This window comes from Peromyscus leucopus, chromosome 17 (genome assembly GCF_004664715.2).
Source record: "Peromyscus leucopus breed LL Stock chromosome 17, UCI_PerLeu_2.1, whole genome shotgun sequence".
NCBI classification, from domain to species: Eukaryota; Metazoa; Chordata; class Mammalia; order Rodentia; family Cricetidae; genus Peromyscus; species Peromyscus leucopus.
The window spans coordinates 31013917-31031272 of NC_051077.1; positions in this window are offsets into that span (position 1 = coordinate 31013917).

Below are 17356 nucleotides of genomic sequence, written 5' to 3' on the forward strand. Positions count from 1 at the left end.
CTTCTGGGTCCACTTCAGCCTCCCCAAACTGATGTCTCAAGGCTCATTTTTGCTGTTGGTTGATGTGTGTGTGTGTGTGTGTGTGTGTGTGTGTGTGTGTGTGTGTGTGTTTGTGTCTACACACACATGCATATACTTGTGCACACAACCGTGTGTGCAGATGTGGAGTCCAGTAGTCTGGTGTCTTCTTCTATGACTTTTTAACCTTATTTTTTGAGACAGAGTCTTTCACTGAGCCCGGAGCTTGCTGAATGGCTAGGCCAGTTGCCAGCAAGCTCCTAGGATCCAGCTGTCTCTGCCTCTCCAGCACTGGGGTGTAGATGTACCTTCCATTGCTCCCGTCTGGGTGCTGGGGATACAACTTCAGCTCCTAGTGCCTGTGTAACAAGCTCTTTATCCCCGGAGTCATCTCCCCAGTGTCCTTCTGGCTGGTTTTTGTTGACCTTTGAACTGTACATTATTGATGAAATTATGAAGGCCACTCCACGTAGTTTAAAGGGAGGTTTATTTTGTGGGGTAACTCACAAGTGAAGGGATAGGTAACAGGGTCTGGGAAAGGTGTAGCGCAGTCTGGCGGTGTTCTCTGGAGAACTCTGCTCAGTCTACCTCCAGCGACAAGGATCCAGCAACCAAGAGAGCCAGCGCCTCAGGATCTCGGGTCTTCAGGGTCCTCTCTTAGTCTCGTCTTGTAGGCGTGACAGTTACGAAGCCTCAATGGGGGTTGGAACTTCCAGGTCAAAGCTGGAATGGCTACCCACTACGGTACATTATGAAGAGGAGATAGTCTGCGGGGTGACACTCCGATCAAACACAGAAATATGCCTGCCGATTCCTCCTGATAGGAAGACATCAGAGAAGGCATTAGTCTGGCTATGCGTCACTAGAAGAAAGAGACAGTGCCGGAATCACAACCCCACACTTTCCTCACTTGAGTCACGGTTTGAGCCTACCATTTCTGTGTTTGGCCATCCACCAAACACGTGCTGAGCCTTACTACACCCAGACAGGGTGACTCTGAGAAATGTTAGCAAATGGGTTCACCGCCAAATGTCAGGGACACACGACAAAAGGAGCGGTCCAGAAAGACTGCGTCGCTGAAACAGCTTCTTATGGAAAGTCAGTTCATGTTCCACATTGCTAACGGACACATTTGAGCAGTAATGATCCCAGGTGCAGCCTGTGCACCTGGGATCCCCTGGTAGGTCACTAACTAGTCAGCCTGTGCACCTGGGATCCCCTGGTAGGTCACTAACTAGTTCGAGTGTGGCTCGGGGCAGCTGGATAACGATCTGTGGAATAATGGCTCAGGTACATGCCCATTGCCATGACCAGTTCTTCAGGGAGCCTGAACTCTTGACTTTGATCTGGGCTGTGATCCTTGGAGTTCTACTTCACGGTCTGACAGCATCCTGGACAGCTTCAGGCTTCCGGTGTTGGAAGCAGAAAGCCACTTAAAATGTCTTCTGGATCTGCGCTCTGTCAGAGCCACATGTAGCAGTGAGCACTCGGCACGTAGCTAATCTAAACTGAGATATGTATAATACCCACAAAGAATTTCGAAAGTAGTGTGAGCAAAAAGAATACGAAGTATCCCAGCAGTAACTTTTATGCAGATTAAATGGTGAAATAATACTAGTTTGGGACATATTAGGTGAATAAAGTATATGATTAAGTCACACACACACACACACACACACACACACACACACTGTCGCCCTCGTATCTTTCTAACGTCGTAAAGTGGCTAATAAAAGGATTGCAGTTTCTGGAGGCTGGGGAGATGGCTGTCAACAGTGTGCTGGCCACACAAGCGTGAGGACCTGCGTCTGATCCCCAGAACACATGTGAAGACAGTCGAGCACGGTAACACGTGATCCTAATCCTGATGAGGAGGAAGCAGCAACAGGAAGACGCCCGGAGCTTACACAGCAGCCAGCCTTGAGGACTTGGCAAATTCCAGGTGCGTCCCGGGCCAGTGAGGGGCCCTGGCTGAAAAAGAGTGGAAGATGCCTCAGAAATGATGCCTAAGGTTTTCTCTGACTTTCTGTCTCTGTCTCTGTCTCTCTCATAGGCATATATGTGCACCTGCATATATACCAAAGTAAATACTAATTGTATAATACAGCTTACAAACGTAGAGTCGATTCCATTGTTCTGGTGTCTAGACGTCAAGCTCCATGAGACAGCGAGTGTCCGGTTTTGCTGACCTAGCCCCTGGAGCCTGGCATGGTCTCCAAGGCTAAAGAGCAAGCACTCCATGAACCTCTGGTGGCTGAGTGAATGCTTGAGTGCAGAAACGGACAAGAGGTACTGGTTTCTCTTGAGAACTAGTTCTGCTCCCTAGTTATATGAACCTGAAGTCTCAGAGGGAGGCAGAAGATTTGGAACATCCTACTCATCACATCGGAGACTCCAGCCCTGACCTCCCCAGCCCACACTGTCCACGTGCCTGTCCACTTCAGTGTGCAGAAGGAACCTTAACATCTCCAAATCAGAATTTCTTATCTCCCCCCACCGCCACCATAAGATGGCAATTGCCCAGGTTTTTGCCATCTCACCTTTTCAGGCAATAATAATAATAATAATAATGCTTTTTAATCCCCTTTTTTTACTTCCCATGATTACTGCAAACCATCCAACCAAGAAGTAGTTCTATCAACTCTGTTACAAAATATATTCTAAATGTCTAAAGTGTTTTTTCCACGGTCACTGATCCCACTCCTGTACCTGACCTATTGTTCCTGCTGGCCCAGGTATTGCCAACATCACCATCAGAAATTCTGTGAGCTGTTATTAACCTAATGAAGAAAAGCAGGATGCCTGGTGGTGCCGGTTACTCTAAGAGGATAGGATGATTTTTATCTGAGTCTCGCAAATGCCTCAGTGCAGAGCACAAAGATTGTGAGATGAAATTGGCTGGAGAGATGACTCAGTGGTTAAGAGCACTGGTTGCTCTTCCAAAAGACCCAGGTTCAATTCCCAGCACCCACAGCACGGCTCATCACTGTCGACAGGCTCCAATTCCAGGGAATCCAATACCTTCTTCTAGCTTCCATGAACAGCAGACATGTACACGGTGTACAGACATACATGCAGGAAAAAAAAAAAAACAAAACGAAAAACCACAGAAAATAATGAAATAGAAATTTAAAAGCCATGAGAAGGAAAACAGTGGAACATTCCTCTCAGCATACCTCAAAATACACAGCTGCCTCCAGGCAGGTCTTCATTAGGTGGTCTGGACAGCAATCCACTTTGTATGCAGCTCTCCACAGATGTGGGGGCCAAGAGATGCTCCCCTTCGCTCCTGGGTGAGTGGAAATATCTAAGTGCTCCTTCTGCTGTGGATATCGCTCTGTATAAATAAAACACCGATTGGCCAGTAGCCAGGCAGGACAAGGAGAGAAGAGAATTCTGGGAAGTGGAAGACTGAGTCAGAGAGACGCTGCCAGCTGCCGCCATGACAAGTGAGATGTAAGGTACTGGTAAGCCACGAGCCACATAGTGGGAATATCTGTGACAACCATGGCCTCACTCTACCCAGCGCTCCTTCAGCTGGGTTTCTCTTGAGACTTCACCTAGGGTGTTCCCCAGTTCAGACATAAAGCAGAGCCCTTGCCTCTTACTTAAAACCTGCAAAACATGAAAGTCAGCCTTTGCCTGCAGGATCACAGAAAAAAATAGAATCAAAATCGCTTATGGAACTAAATTGCGTGCGCGCGCGCGCGCACACACACACACACACCACTGATTTGGATACATGATGAGCTTGTATTGCTGTAAAGCTTCTGAGAACAGGGACTTGCCTTATTAGAAATGGAGGGGGACACCCAGAGCCTGAGCCTTTCCCCATGAGACCTAGGCCAGCTTCTGTGCACAGTGGGAAAGCAGATGCCTCCTCCAGCGTTCATCTTGCAATTAGGTTTGTAAACCTACAACATCAAGTGCTCTCTCTTTCTGCTCTTAAATTTTACCGTCTCCTAAAGTAGCCTTCTCTCTCTCCTAAGTCCCCGATGTCATCTCTGACCACAGTGTCTTTCTGGTCACTCATACCCATCACCAGCTTTTATACAGTCCTTCAAATGCTTCATAGACTGATAGGCATCAAGGCAGCAGGCTCACACCACTGTGCCTCCAGGTGGCCATGACTTTCCAGAATGTTATCCTCTCTTGACACCTTTCCTTGTCTTACACTTTCCTTTGAAGTCGTTGTTGTGTGATATTTTGATTGTGTTCTGACAAACAAAGCTTTCTTGGAGTCAGAGAACAGAGCTGGCCACTAGCTGACCAAAATTAACTGTAGAGGTTTGGAGAGCTGTAGACAGATGGGATTCAGGAGGTGGTAGGTGGGGCTGAGAGAGGATCTCGGCCATTTTGGAGGAAGGAAGAGAAGAGGTAGGAGGTGGTTGGTGGCTGCTCCCCTGCTTCTCTGATCTTTCAGGCTCTTACCCAGATATTGGACTCCGGATATTTTATTGATAGAGAATAATTAGTAAATGCTCCAAGTCATGCTCCAAAACAGCCAAAGTGGTTTCCTAATGACTTACCCATGCACTGTTTTAAACCCCAGTTATCCAACACTGTTGAATGTGTCAGGCCATAGAAGTGATGCCGAGGATGATGATAAAACACACGAGCAACTCTCTAAGTCTGTGGGAACACTCTGCTGCTCTACCATCTGAAAAACCTTTGCTCTTTTTACCTCCTTGGCTTTGGGGCGTCTTCACTTATTTCTATCTGAACTTTGCCCATCACAAAAGGGAGCGTTTAAGACCTCCCTAATCAATATTCCTGCAGATTCATTGCATTGATTCCCTACACACCATTCATTTGGGCCTTATCCTCCACTATTTTATTTTTAAAATGTAGTTATCTTTTTGGAGAAATATTATCCTCAGAATTAGATACAAGCATAAAAATACCTTGAGGGGTGTTCTTGCTCAGGATCTAGTTGATAGGACTGTAATTCTTGATCAATTGATTAACCAGTAAAGAAATTGGTTACTGAACCGGGGCTGTAGTCCAGTTAGTAGAATGCTTGCTTAGCATGCATGAAGCCTTGGGTGCAATCTTCAGCCACCAGTGTGGTGGTAAATGCCTGTAATCCTAGCACTTGGGAGGTGGAATCAAGAGAATCAGAAGTTCAAGGCCATCCTCAGCTATACGGCAAGCTCAAGGCCAGCATGGTCTATATAAGACACAGTCTTGGAAAAAAAAAAAAGTAAACGAGAAATTTTTCTGTTTAAAAGATTGGTTCTGTTGGTAAAAATCATATAGGAGGAAACTAAATGGTTATTGGTGTCATACCAAATCACCCAATTGAATTCCTATATTTGATCTTTAAATCTTTAATGAGAAGATGCCCCCACCCCCAGACTTTGGACACACTCCACAACCTTATTTATGTCAATAATATTAATACTATCACACAGAGTAAGGATCTGGACATTGCTAAGAGTGTACAGAAGATATGGATTGTGTCCAATGCTAGCACTTATTCACCAACACTCATATTGGCATGACTTGATAAATACCAGTCTTTCTTCTCTGTTCATGCAATGAAGCTCTCCATGGGATCCGTCACTGTCAGGGCCCCATAAATACCACTATTTTGCATATGCAAAATAATTGGCATGTTCCTCTAGTGACGAAGTCAGGTGCATTTAAATTGATAGTAACATCCTTCTGCAATGTGCCCCTGTCTGACTGCCGAACACGTACGTATTTTCAATAGTAACAGTTAGCAATACACTTCAGAATGGTGTGTAAAGTCACTATGAAGTAATACGGTAAGATAAAACAAAACAAAACAAAATGTCATTTTGAAGTTAGACAAGCCAACAGAAAAATAAGAGTCCTGAGAGAAGGCACAAGAACCAGAGACCTACTCATTCCCACATTCAGGAGTCCCGTAGAAGTACTAAACTAAAAACTATAGTATGCATGCAGAGGACCTGGTACATACATGTGTAGTCCCTATGCATGCTGCTCCAGGCTAAGGAGATGATTTGTTTTGTTTTGTTTGTTTGAGACAGGGCTTCTCTGTGTAGCTTCGGAGCCTGTCTTGGATCTCACTCTGTAGACCAGGCTGGCCTCGAACTCACAGAGATCCACCTGCCTCTGCCTCCCTGGTGCTGGGATCAAAGATACGCACCACCACTGCCCGGCCCAGGGGAGAAGATATTTAATATCTATTTTGTTTATGTATTTATGTGATGCTGGGGATCAAGTTCAGGGCTTTATACAAGCCGAGTGAGTACACTCCTGGGCTCTGAAGCAGGGATTTGATATTTTACTTTTTGTTATCAGATATTGTGCTGAATATGACATTGAATAAACAGCAAGTGCCTGATTTTTTTTTTCAATGATTAAGACATTTTCCAACACTTTTGTGGTTGATTTTCTCACCTAACTTCACCATTGCACTCGGACTTACTCAAAAGCAGTGAACTGTCCTTTCAGTACCGGTTCAGCTGTGCTTAGACAGGCTCACTGTCTAGTGGGTGGGGGAAAATCAATGGATGTGATGGATAAATGGAAGGGATATCTAGGGAGGGAGGGACAAATAGGTGCATGATCGACCTAGAGTGTCAGCGATTTCTTTTGGCCTTTGGTATTAGAAATCGCCTGCTGGAACTAGCGTTTGATTGGAATCTTAATGGCTAAGGAAGATACAGATGCAGGGAATGATACGAGCAAACCTAGAGCAAACATCCTGAGCAAAAAGCTTAATGGACCAGAAGAGTTGAATGAAAGGCGGCAAGATATGGAGCAATAGGAATACCACTGATGGCTGGAAATGTGTTTGACATTCTCCTGTAGTTAATAAAAGGATGCCTAGCTCCTTGGAGATGTGGCCAGCTCACGACTATGTTTCTAGAAACTTACATCGTGCCTGCAACGCTAAAGTAATGGAGGAGCAGCCCACATAGAGGGCTAGCCCTCGGCTACGCCTTCTCTCACCCTCTCCTCAGCTACTCTATCCCACTCCCTGGATAATCTTGGTGTTTGCTCAAGACGACTCAGCCTGGGTGTTTGCTCTTCCATTTACCAAAACCCTCTTAGGCTCTGCTTCACCGACCTTCCCTCTCTGCCTGAAACATGTCAACCAGAAACCTTGGCACATCTCTCAGCTTAAGAAAACTTCTGTTTACCTTCAGAAAATTCGATCCTTTCTTTAATCTAAATCTCTTAAATCTCGGCTCAAAAATCTCTCTCTCTTCCCTGAGAAGCTATCCCTGCTGGCTGGTGTGGAATGTCACTCCCATTCTGTCACCATTAGTCCCTCTAAGCCTCTTTACTGTTCTGCCCGCCCCACCCTCTAGTGTTGGGCAAGAAATCTAAGACCTCACAGTACTAGGCAAGCATTATGTGTCTAAACCACACTCTCCAGCCTGGGTTTACCTTTCTACACAGTATGTATCTCCATCTTACATTACTACGTGGTTTTTTTGTCCTTTTGTTTTTTGAGACAGGGTTTCTCTGTGTAGCCCTAGCTGAACTGGAACTCACTCTGTAGACCAGGCTGGCCTCGAACTCACAGTGATCAGCCTGCCTCTGCTTTCAGAGCCCTGGGATTAAAGGTGTGCACCACCATGCCTAGCCCATCCTGCCTTTCTAGTAACTAAGTCCTAGATGCTTAAAGGTGGAAAAGACATTAGAATTGTTTTATCTGAATAAGGCATTTTAAAAAATATAATGAGGTCTTGACAGGTAAATATCAAATCTACCAAATCATGCAACTGAAGACAAAAGAAGCAGAATAAAGAACAGTCTTCCCAGGCCTACTCCAAACTCAGGCCAATCCACAACATTTCCTGCCACCGCCCCCACCTCCAAAGAGGGAGATGCAAAAGCTTTCCACACAATGGGTATGGGCTGGGTGGAGCCCTCCATTACCCTGTGCACCCATCTAAGCTGGCAGAGGAAAGCAGACGGTGATGCCCATTGTCTTTCTAGCCTTCTTCAGCTTTGGACTCGGCTGTCTCAGACACTAAAAAAGCCTCCATCCGGGATCCTAGGATGACTGTGGCTTATAGTAAGTTTTGGTTTTACTCAATCACTGGGCAAGCTTCAGTGAAACATTTCACTATTCGGATAAGAATTTGTACTGTATCAAGCTGATAATGAATAGAAAAAAAATAAAATAAAATAATAAAAAATAAAAAAAGCCTCCACCCATGCTCTCACTCTGTCTAGGCGTATTATTTGCTGTGATCTATTTCTGCTTTAAAACGTTGTTGAAGGGTCTGCTCCTCTGTGAGGCCTGCCACGACCCTCTCATTTCATGTGTCCAAGAAAAAAAAAATGATTTCACTTTATCTCCATGGATTTCAATACTGAGCTTGAGTCACTGATGACCCAGTGTGGTGAACACTATGAGTCTCTTTGTCGCCTTTCCTAGTTGGGGGCGGGAGTTACGTTATCCGGACTGCAATGGCAGGGTGGCACAGTGGGGGGAGCCGCTCTTTTTCTCTCTCTGGGCGGTGGCTAGGGCACAGGCGCAGAAGCCCAAACTGATGACCGAAGATTCCTATCATGCCCCACCCCACCCCAACGGCAGATGAAAAAAAAAAAAAAAAAGAGGGGCTGAGTCTCCATTTCCCCGTCTCTGTTTTAAGTTTCTCTTTGCCTGTTAATTTACTCTTTCTCGGCTCTCATAGTATCAGAAGGAAGGGTTCGGGGTTCACCCTGATGGTTGACGAACCCCTACCAACCAAATATGTCTCCACCCCTGTGGGCAAGAGTGGGCTAGTCAATCCCTACACCAAAAAAGGACACATGAACACCTTAAGCCTAGTTGGAGAATAGGGGGAGTTACCCGGGGAGAGGGGTACTTGAGCTCAAATAAAGAATCCATGGCCCCCTAAAATTGGTGGCCCACAGCTCTGGAACATTCTCTCTACCCAAGATGTTAGTGACGCCACTAAAGTTTCACTTCATGCTAACCCATTTTCCATTCTTTTATTCTTTAACTGTCAGGAAATTAAGCCACCTGCCAGCTAGTATTCCTTGCTTCAAGTTTTGACTCTTGTGAGTGTCCTGGAGAGAGTGGAAGGGCTGGGACTACATGTCCCAATGGTGTCCCTGCTACACCACATGGAGGCAGTTACTGAAGTTATAAGTCAGCATCTAGACAAGGCTGTTTTTTGTTTTGTTTTGTTTTGTTTTTAGAAAGTGACATTAATTCTTCCTACTTCTTGGCCCTCACACGCCAGATCAAATCTTTTAGTTGGTGAGATTCTCCGTGTTGTTTCTCATGAATTCTGGATCTACTTAAGACAGTCATTGTTGACATCTTGTTTACAGTCAAGAAGCCACTTACGCTCAGTGGTTCCTGGACCAGTATAGTGGCCAGGAGCAGGTGCAAAGTTACTGTGGCAAGTTGGAGCAGACCAGTTAACCTAAAGCAGATGGCTATGCGTTTTTTAAATAGAACGTGTGAATAATGGAACCTGTGGCAAGTGGTGCTTCGGTAAAAATAACTGAGGAGATGGAAACTTCTGGACGTTCACACTGTTTAAATCTATTCTCTCCAGATGATTTCCAAAAGGCTAGCTTCTGAGAATTAGCACCTTCTGGTGAATTGAAAGAAAAGCTCACAGACATGGAAGCATTGGATATGAGTCCAAATGACCAGAACTCCATTAGCTGCTTACGTTTTAAGTTGAGAACCACGCTGAGGAATAGCCTGACCAGTGTATTGTTTATAAAAATGAATTTAAGTCATTAGAAAACAAAATCAGTGTCCCCCCAAACACATCTGAGCCACCTTCAGCTTCCCAGGGTGAATATTATAACCAGTTTTATTCAGTAAAAGCCTCAATGTTTATCATATTGAACTAATTTTATAATCACATACAAATTAAATAAATAGAGTAGGACTAAATACATTCCATTTAATTTTGACTTCCCCTGAATATCCTCGAAGAGAACTTGATTTTAATAGTCAAGGAAGAGAATGTTTGTTTTCTCAGAGATATGTGGGAGACAGAGAAGGATCAGACTTTGATCACATGGCCAGAGTGATGTGAGTATCAACAACACCACATCCTCCTAGTGAGCTAATTAGGAAAGATGTTTTGTGCTAAAAACTTTAGGGGAGATCTCACTGTATCGACAGATGGGCACTAGGCTACCTGCAGTGTGAGCCTCTGAATTCTTCTGTTTTATTCAGTATACATTTCATGGCCAGGGCCAGGTATTTGCTTCCAAATACATACACACATCTACATGACAGCACTTACCACCATGGTTACCACATAGTAAGTGCTCAGTAAATAAGTACTTTTAAGATGTGACATCCCAAATGTGAAATGTAGGTTGAACCCACTACTGATGACAAGAACCTGTGACTGACTAGTTACAGCATGTCTGGGAGTCTGGGATGGAGAGCATCTCATCCACGACAGGCACTTGACAACCCACAGTGACAGCTGTCATGATACCTCATCTCCAGACGTGAAAACCAAGGCTGAGAAAGATTAGTCACAGGATGCAGAGGAGAAAGAATCCAGCCTCGAAGTTAGGTCTTTGCCACGACAGCCCCTCCCTGGCCTATTCGATTTTACCAAGGGCCTTAACTAGGAACTCAAGAAACCCAAAGAAGGTATATTGGAAATGTTTATGAGGAGAGGTTCTGGATCTTTCACCGGGCTCTTAGGGTGGCCCACAACTTTCAGAAGGCAAAGGCATGGGCTGTTTGCCTAGTGCCTTGGTGCAGAGGAAGGTAAAATCGATAGTAGAGGCAGGCAGCGTGTGACTCTGCTTGCCCCCATGCAGCGTTCCTCCAAGCTGGTGTGCCAACTCGCTTATCTACCCGCAGGGAATAAAAAAAATACCACGTCCCAAATCCTACTCACTCTTCATCGTATTTACAGCCTCATTCAGCTCTGAGAAACTTGGAATGTTAGTGTGTAAGCATATACATGTGTTTTAGGGGTGTGGTGTTAGGTGGGCCACAGGGACAGAACTGGGTCTGATTGCAATCGCCGCGGCACTTGGCGATGAGCTGTGTTGTAGTGTGGAGAGGGAAACCAGCGGAGCCGAGTCTCCAGGAGCAGTGTCAGAAACCTCACCGAAGAGTGACGTACTGTGTCCGACTTTGATCAGGATTTCTGGGTCACCAGCCTTCCTGCATAGAAGACAGAGATTGAGAGTTCTGTGTTTAGTCATCAAGCAGTATTTCTAGCATGTTCTAGGCGTGATGTGAGGGAGCTCCGTGTAACAGAAAATCAGGTAGATTCTCTATGTGTATGTGTTACACACACATGTAATCACAACTCAGTATGACCAACCCTACACTGGTCACATGACAAAGTGCTGCAGGCACACCTAGAGCTTGTACCTTGGGGGTGGGGGGTGAGAAGTACTTCAGTTGGAGGTAACGCGGCAGTTCAGTTACATAAAAACCAGATGGAGTATCAGGCTCTGCATTGGCTTGGGGGCCGAAAGTATCTAGACTCAACCTATCAGCAAAATCTACTTTGGACAAGCCCAAAGCTGGGACCTCTGACTAGAAGCCGTAAGAGGACGACCTACCACATGCAACAAAAGCAGTGTGCCTGGAGTGCTGGGCAGCTGGCCTTGGAAATGAGTATGTTGTGGGGAAAGTGATGTCTGACTTAGGTTTGGGAGGACAAAAAAGGAAGACGCATTGAGTCAAAGTCCCCCTCCACCCCCACCCACCCCTGTCCCAAAGAAGCAATAGAGTACGATATTTATTGAGCATTCACCAGGAAACAAGCACCATGCTGGGTGCTTCTGAGACATCATCCCGCTGAGCAAGCCTTTGAGGTAAGTGCTATTACTGTCTCTGTATTCTCTTGCATACAGATTTTTTTCAGAGTTTAACAGCCATGTGCGGTTTGCAAAATACCACTCTAATTCCTCTTCCGGGTAGTTATGCTCACTTAGCCCTTTGCTATATGGATTTTTTTTTTAAATCAATCATGTCATTTGATTTCACCAACAGGGACCTAGCAAGCAAAGGCTTGGAGATGGTCTAACGGCACTTGCCCTCTGTGTTGTCTGTGTTTGAAGATCTGAAGCCACCTCTGAGCATGCTTGAACCAGACTGTTGGAAAGGCCATGTGGGGAACAGGAGGGCTTCAGCAAACAGGCTGCTAACCATCAAACAGGTAGAGTGGGACCATTCCGGGACGTCTAGCCCCAGAGAAGCTTGTGTCTGTTAGTATCCTCTGCAGTAAGCTCCGAAGAGACCAACGAAGGAACTATTTAGCTGAATCTAGCACCTGAACTACCCCACCGAATGATGATGAAGTAATAAATGACCATTGTTTTAAGCAATACGTCTTGGTGTGATTTGTTGCACAGCAAAGGCTAACTGATACAGTGTGTGCCCTTTGACTGATAATGTGTGGCAATTAAAATGAGCAGCACTTATTTTCTTTGCATAAAACAGTAATGCCTCTTCTAATTGTGATTTAGATTTGATACGATGTAGTTTTAGATTCACTTAGATGATAAAATAACAACAACTAGGGATTTGAGAGTTGCTTGATTCAAGCCTATAAGTAAGCCATAGGTTCCTTTTTTGTTGTTGTTGTTTAGTTTTGTTTTTCGAGACAGGGTTTCTCTGTGTAGCTTTGCACCTTTCCTGGAACTTACTCTGTAGCCCAGGCTGGCCTCAAACTCACAGAGATTCGCCTGCTTCTGCCTCCCCAGTGCTGGGATTAAAGGTGTGTGCTGCTGCTGCTGCCGCCGCCGCCGCCGCCGCCGCCGCCGCCGCCACTGCCACCACCACCACCTGACCATAGGTTTCTAATGTAATCAGTCTGACACTAAATTCTAGGCCCCTTAGCCCACACAGAGTTCCATCTAGCTGGAGAGAGGAATGCCAAACAAATTGGTTGCCAAGAAAGTAGGGATAGGTAGTAATGTGTCCCTTAATGACCTCAACTAATTAAAATCTTCATATCGCCTCAAGATAAGGAAGTAGCGTGCTGTGGGGTGCAGGGTGGGGTCTGGAAAGCCTGTCCCAATGGACAGCTTTGTGTTGAGGCAGAAATTCGATCTCTGACACAGAGGGAGGCGGGGAGGGTTGGTGGACTCTGACCAAGGTGGAGAAGAGAGAGATGCAGGGAGGCTAGTGCCTAAGCAGCGGCAGCTGAGCTCTCTCTCCCACGTGAAGGGCCTGAGGACCATGGGTCAAGTGCATTTAGGAAACAGAGGGGTATGGAAGGAGGCAGGGTATGGCTTGATTAGGGCCGCAGAGGCCCAGGTGACAGCCACCCGTAGCTATAAAACAAGCTCAAGAGACGTCTAAACAATGGCACAAAATGGCAGAAGAGGATTTGCCAACTGGAGGGGCCCGTGAGACGGCTCAGTGGGTGAAGGCATTTGCCGCTAAGTCGGACAACCTGAGTTCCATACCCGGAACCCACACATTAGAAGACGAGATCCCATTGCCTCAATTTGTCTGCTGACCTCCCTACACATGCTCTGGCGTGTGTGTGTGTGTGTGTGTGTGTGTGTGTGTGTGTGTGTGTAAGTACATCCTAGTCTAATTGTGAATGTGCACACACACACACATAAGCACAGAATGTAAAAAGACTTCAAAAATTAAATGGGAGACAGGTTTGTCAGCTGAATTAGATTAACTAGGAAGTTTAGACAGCTTAGTTTGGGGAGTGACTAGTAGAAGCCCCTCGTGAGATTTAGGGAGGAACCCTAGCCGTGTGACCACAGAGTCCAGTGTTTCTGGGGTTAACTTTGCAAAAGACAATTTGACTTCTATGAGTCCAAAGAGCAACACTGTCTACTCTAGCCAGTCCCTGGTTTGGGGTGCTGAGGTCATTTTTGAAGCCCAGCTGAGGGGAGCTGGTGTTGCATACACACTTTGGGTTTTAGGAGCCATATTTATGGGGTCTGCATTAACAAGAATGCCTTCAAGACTCCTCCACCCACTCTGTCAACTCATCTGTCATCCTGGCAGGAGGTTAAAGGTCCTGGGCCATCCCTCCAAATTAACCTGTCAGAGGGCATCTGGAAGTGTGTGGTAAAAGTGAGAGAGACAGGGAATGAAATGTGCAGGGCCAGAAAGTACCATGGGAAGGTCTCCCAATGGGCACTCATGTAAGATGGATGAGAAAGGGTTTCGTTCTTATTCACATCTGATCAAAACTCTCACTTAAAAAGTTCCTAGCTGGTAAAACGGCTTAGCTAATAAGGACACACACCTCCAAACAAATGGTATCTCGAAGCCAGTTTCCTAATAGTGATAAATGTGTTGTACTACTGTAAAGCCTCAGTCGGAGTGGAAACTGGGTAAGGAGTTTATGAGAACTCTGCAAAAAACATTTTTTTGATAAACTGAAAAGTGTTCTAAAAAGTAAACTCACTAAAAGCCTCTTAAAAAGAAATGGATGAGTTTTGGAGGAGGCGGGAAGCTTGTTATTCAGGTAGGGAAAGAGTTTTTAAAATTGGGTTCTTTTTCTCAACTTTGTGAAATTTGTGTTCGTTGTTTTTGTTTTGGCCTGCCTCCCTGCCGCTTGAGGCCTCAGAGGACACAGAGAGTCTACATTTGTATCACACCATGACTCTGTTCTCTCGTTCAAAGAAGCATTCACTTTTTGGTTGGTTGGTTTGAATTTTGGTTTCATTTTGTTTTATTTTGCTTTTGAGACAGGGTCTCACTGTGTAACGTTAGCTGGCCTGGAACTCACTATGTAGACTAGGCCTCAATTCGTCTTTCCTCGAGCTGCCTCCTGAGAGCTGGAATTTAAAGGCCTGATTCCCACCCCCCCACCCCAGGCAAGTATTCACTTTGATATCCAACTTTGTACTTGCAACCTTCTTAAAGAGGCTTCTAGAATTGTACGATCTTCCAGATTCTCAACACCCACATGCACCGTTGATTGGCATTGATCCCATATGAATAGTTAGGAAAATATCCAATGAAACAATTGACCAACACCACGTACAAATGCTGGGCTAAGCCTTACAGAGACATGAGGAGACACGGGATAGATTCTGAGATAGATCCATGGGTGTGCTGGATCGTCTTCTGTCAATTTGACACGAGCTAGAGGTATCTAAAAGGAGGGAGCCTCAATTGAGAAAATGTCTCCGTAAGATCTGGCTGTAGGACATTTTCTTAATTAGTGATTGATGGGGGAGGGCCCAGCCCATGGTGGGTGATGTCATCTCTGGACTGGTGGTTCTGGGTTCTATGAAAAAGCAGACTGAGCAAGCCAGGGAAAGCAAGCCAGGAAGCAGCACTCCTCCACGGCCTCTGCATCAGCTCCTGCCTCCAGGTTCCTGCCCTGTTTGAGTCCCTGTCCTGACTTCCTTCAGTGATGGACTATGATATGAAAGTGTAAACCAAAGAACCCTGTGTTTTCACCACAGCAATAGTAACCCCGACTAAGACAATGGGACATGGTGTCTAGTCTCCAGATATTTTTAGTTTCATGAAGGCCAGGGAGATACTCCTAGTATACATGCGACCTCAAAAGTGATTAAGCAAGCTGAGCAGGGTGGTGCACACCTTTAATTCCAGCACTCGGGAGGCAGAGGTAGGGAGATCTCTGTGAGTTCGAGGCCAGCCTGGTCTACAAAGTGAGTTCCAGGACAGTTAGGGCTACACAAAGATTAAGCATCACATATTCACTGATGCCAGCCCGCCCTTCCTTTAACCACACAATTGACAAGATCTGGATTAAAAGCACTTTGGCTATTACTAATCAGTGTGATTATACTCCAGGAGACCATGCTAGCTCAATGATCATCACAACATCGCAGCTGATGATCATAACAAAGCTTTTGACACAAGGCCATTGTCAATCTGCCAACCAGCCTGCATCCCTGGAGAACTCCAGCTCTGCTTAATTTCTCTAGAAGACTGATCACTTAGTTTTAGACAGACACAGCTTTGAATATAGCGGAAATTAGCCACATTTAAAAGAAATCAGGTCAAAATGTAATGGAGGCTAGAACAACGGAAAGGAGACACAGGCTTCCATAGAGAAATCTCCCAATTGACTCTTCTATGCTTGGCTCTACAAATTATAAATCCCCTGCATTCAGGGTGTGGTGGTCTGCATAGAAATGCTCCCACCCATAGGTTCATAGTTTTTAAATTCTTGCTCATTAGGGAGTGAGTGGCGCTACTTGACAGGGTCTAGGAGGTGTGACTTTGTTGAGGTCGTGTGTCACTGGGGGTGGGCTTTGGGGTTTCAAATGCTCAAGTCAGGCCCAGTGTTTCTCTCTCTTCCTGCTGCCTGCAGATCCAGCCGCAGAACTCTTAGCTACCTCTCCAAGCACCATGTCTGCTTGCATGCTGCCATGCTCCCTGCCGTGATGACAATGGACTGACCCTCTGAACCTGCAAGCCAGCCCCAACTGAATGCTTTCCTTTATAAGAGTTGCCATGGTCACGGTGTCTCTTCGCAGCTAGAGAAGAACAGTGACTAAGACCCAGGGCTTGGGCACAAAATGAGATGCCCAGTTTGGGGAAGAATGTCTTACTGTGGGAAGAGATGAGGCAAGACAACCACAGCCAACTGTCAGCATGGAATCGCACGTGCCTCCTTCATATGTTGGAGAGTCTCAGAAGGTGGCCTTATTTTTAAATTGGCATCTTTGTGGAGGGGGAGCTTTAGACCACACGCTGTGGAGGAGGTTTGGGTGAAGACACTAGGAAGGTGGTGGGAAAGGCCAAGACAGATGTTTGCAAGCCAAAGAGAGACCTGGAGCAGGCCCTTTCTTGGCAGACCTCAGAAGGATGAATCTTGCTGACACCTTGCTTTTGTATAATCTCGTCACCACAAGCGTGGGACTACCGTGTCTGATTGAAATCACCTGGTTTCTGGTTTGGGGTTGCACAGTCCTGGAAAAGAACAGCACTGCAGAACCTAGAAAATGCCTGAGGCATCCCTGGGCTGAAGATTAGAGAATGAGGAAAAGAAGAGGATAAAATAGGTAGAATAATGGGTGGGAGAGAGAGAGAGAGATCTTCGAAGAGATCTGCCAAGCGAAAAGCAAAAATGAACGTGGAGCCTATTTCTCCCCCTTATCAGCAGGAGTGTGTAGACACAGAAGATATGAGTCTCAAGGATCTGGAAGGGTCAGTTGCTGTAGAGGGCTGTTGGTGTGAGGGTTACCTCTCACCAGCACTGAACAAGGAGCCTAGCACACCACGGGAGGAAGACCAGACACACCCAGGAAAAGTACGTACTTTTCCTTGCTGAGTCAACTTGAGCATACCTTGGACTGGAGGGAACAAATGTCATGTTCCAAGAGTGCAGGCCATATTCTAGAAGCAGACAACCTTGAATTTCAAGAACACTCTTGCCCTTCCTGTCCCCTGACTCTCAGTTTTCTCTGCTACAGA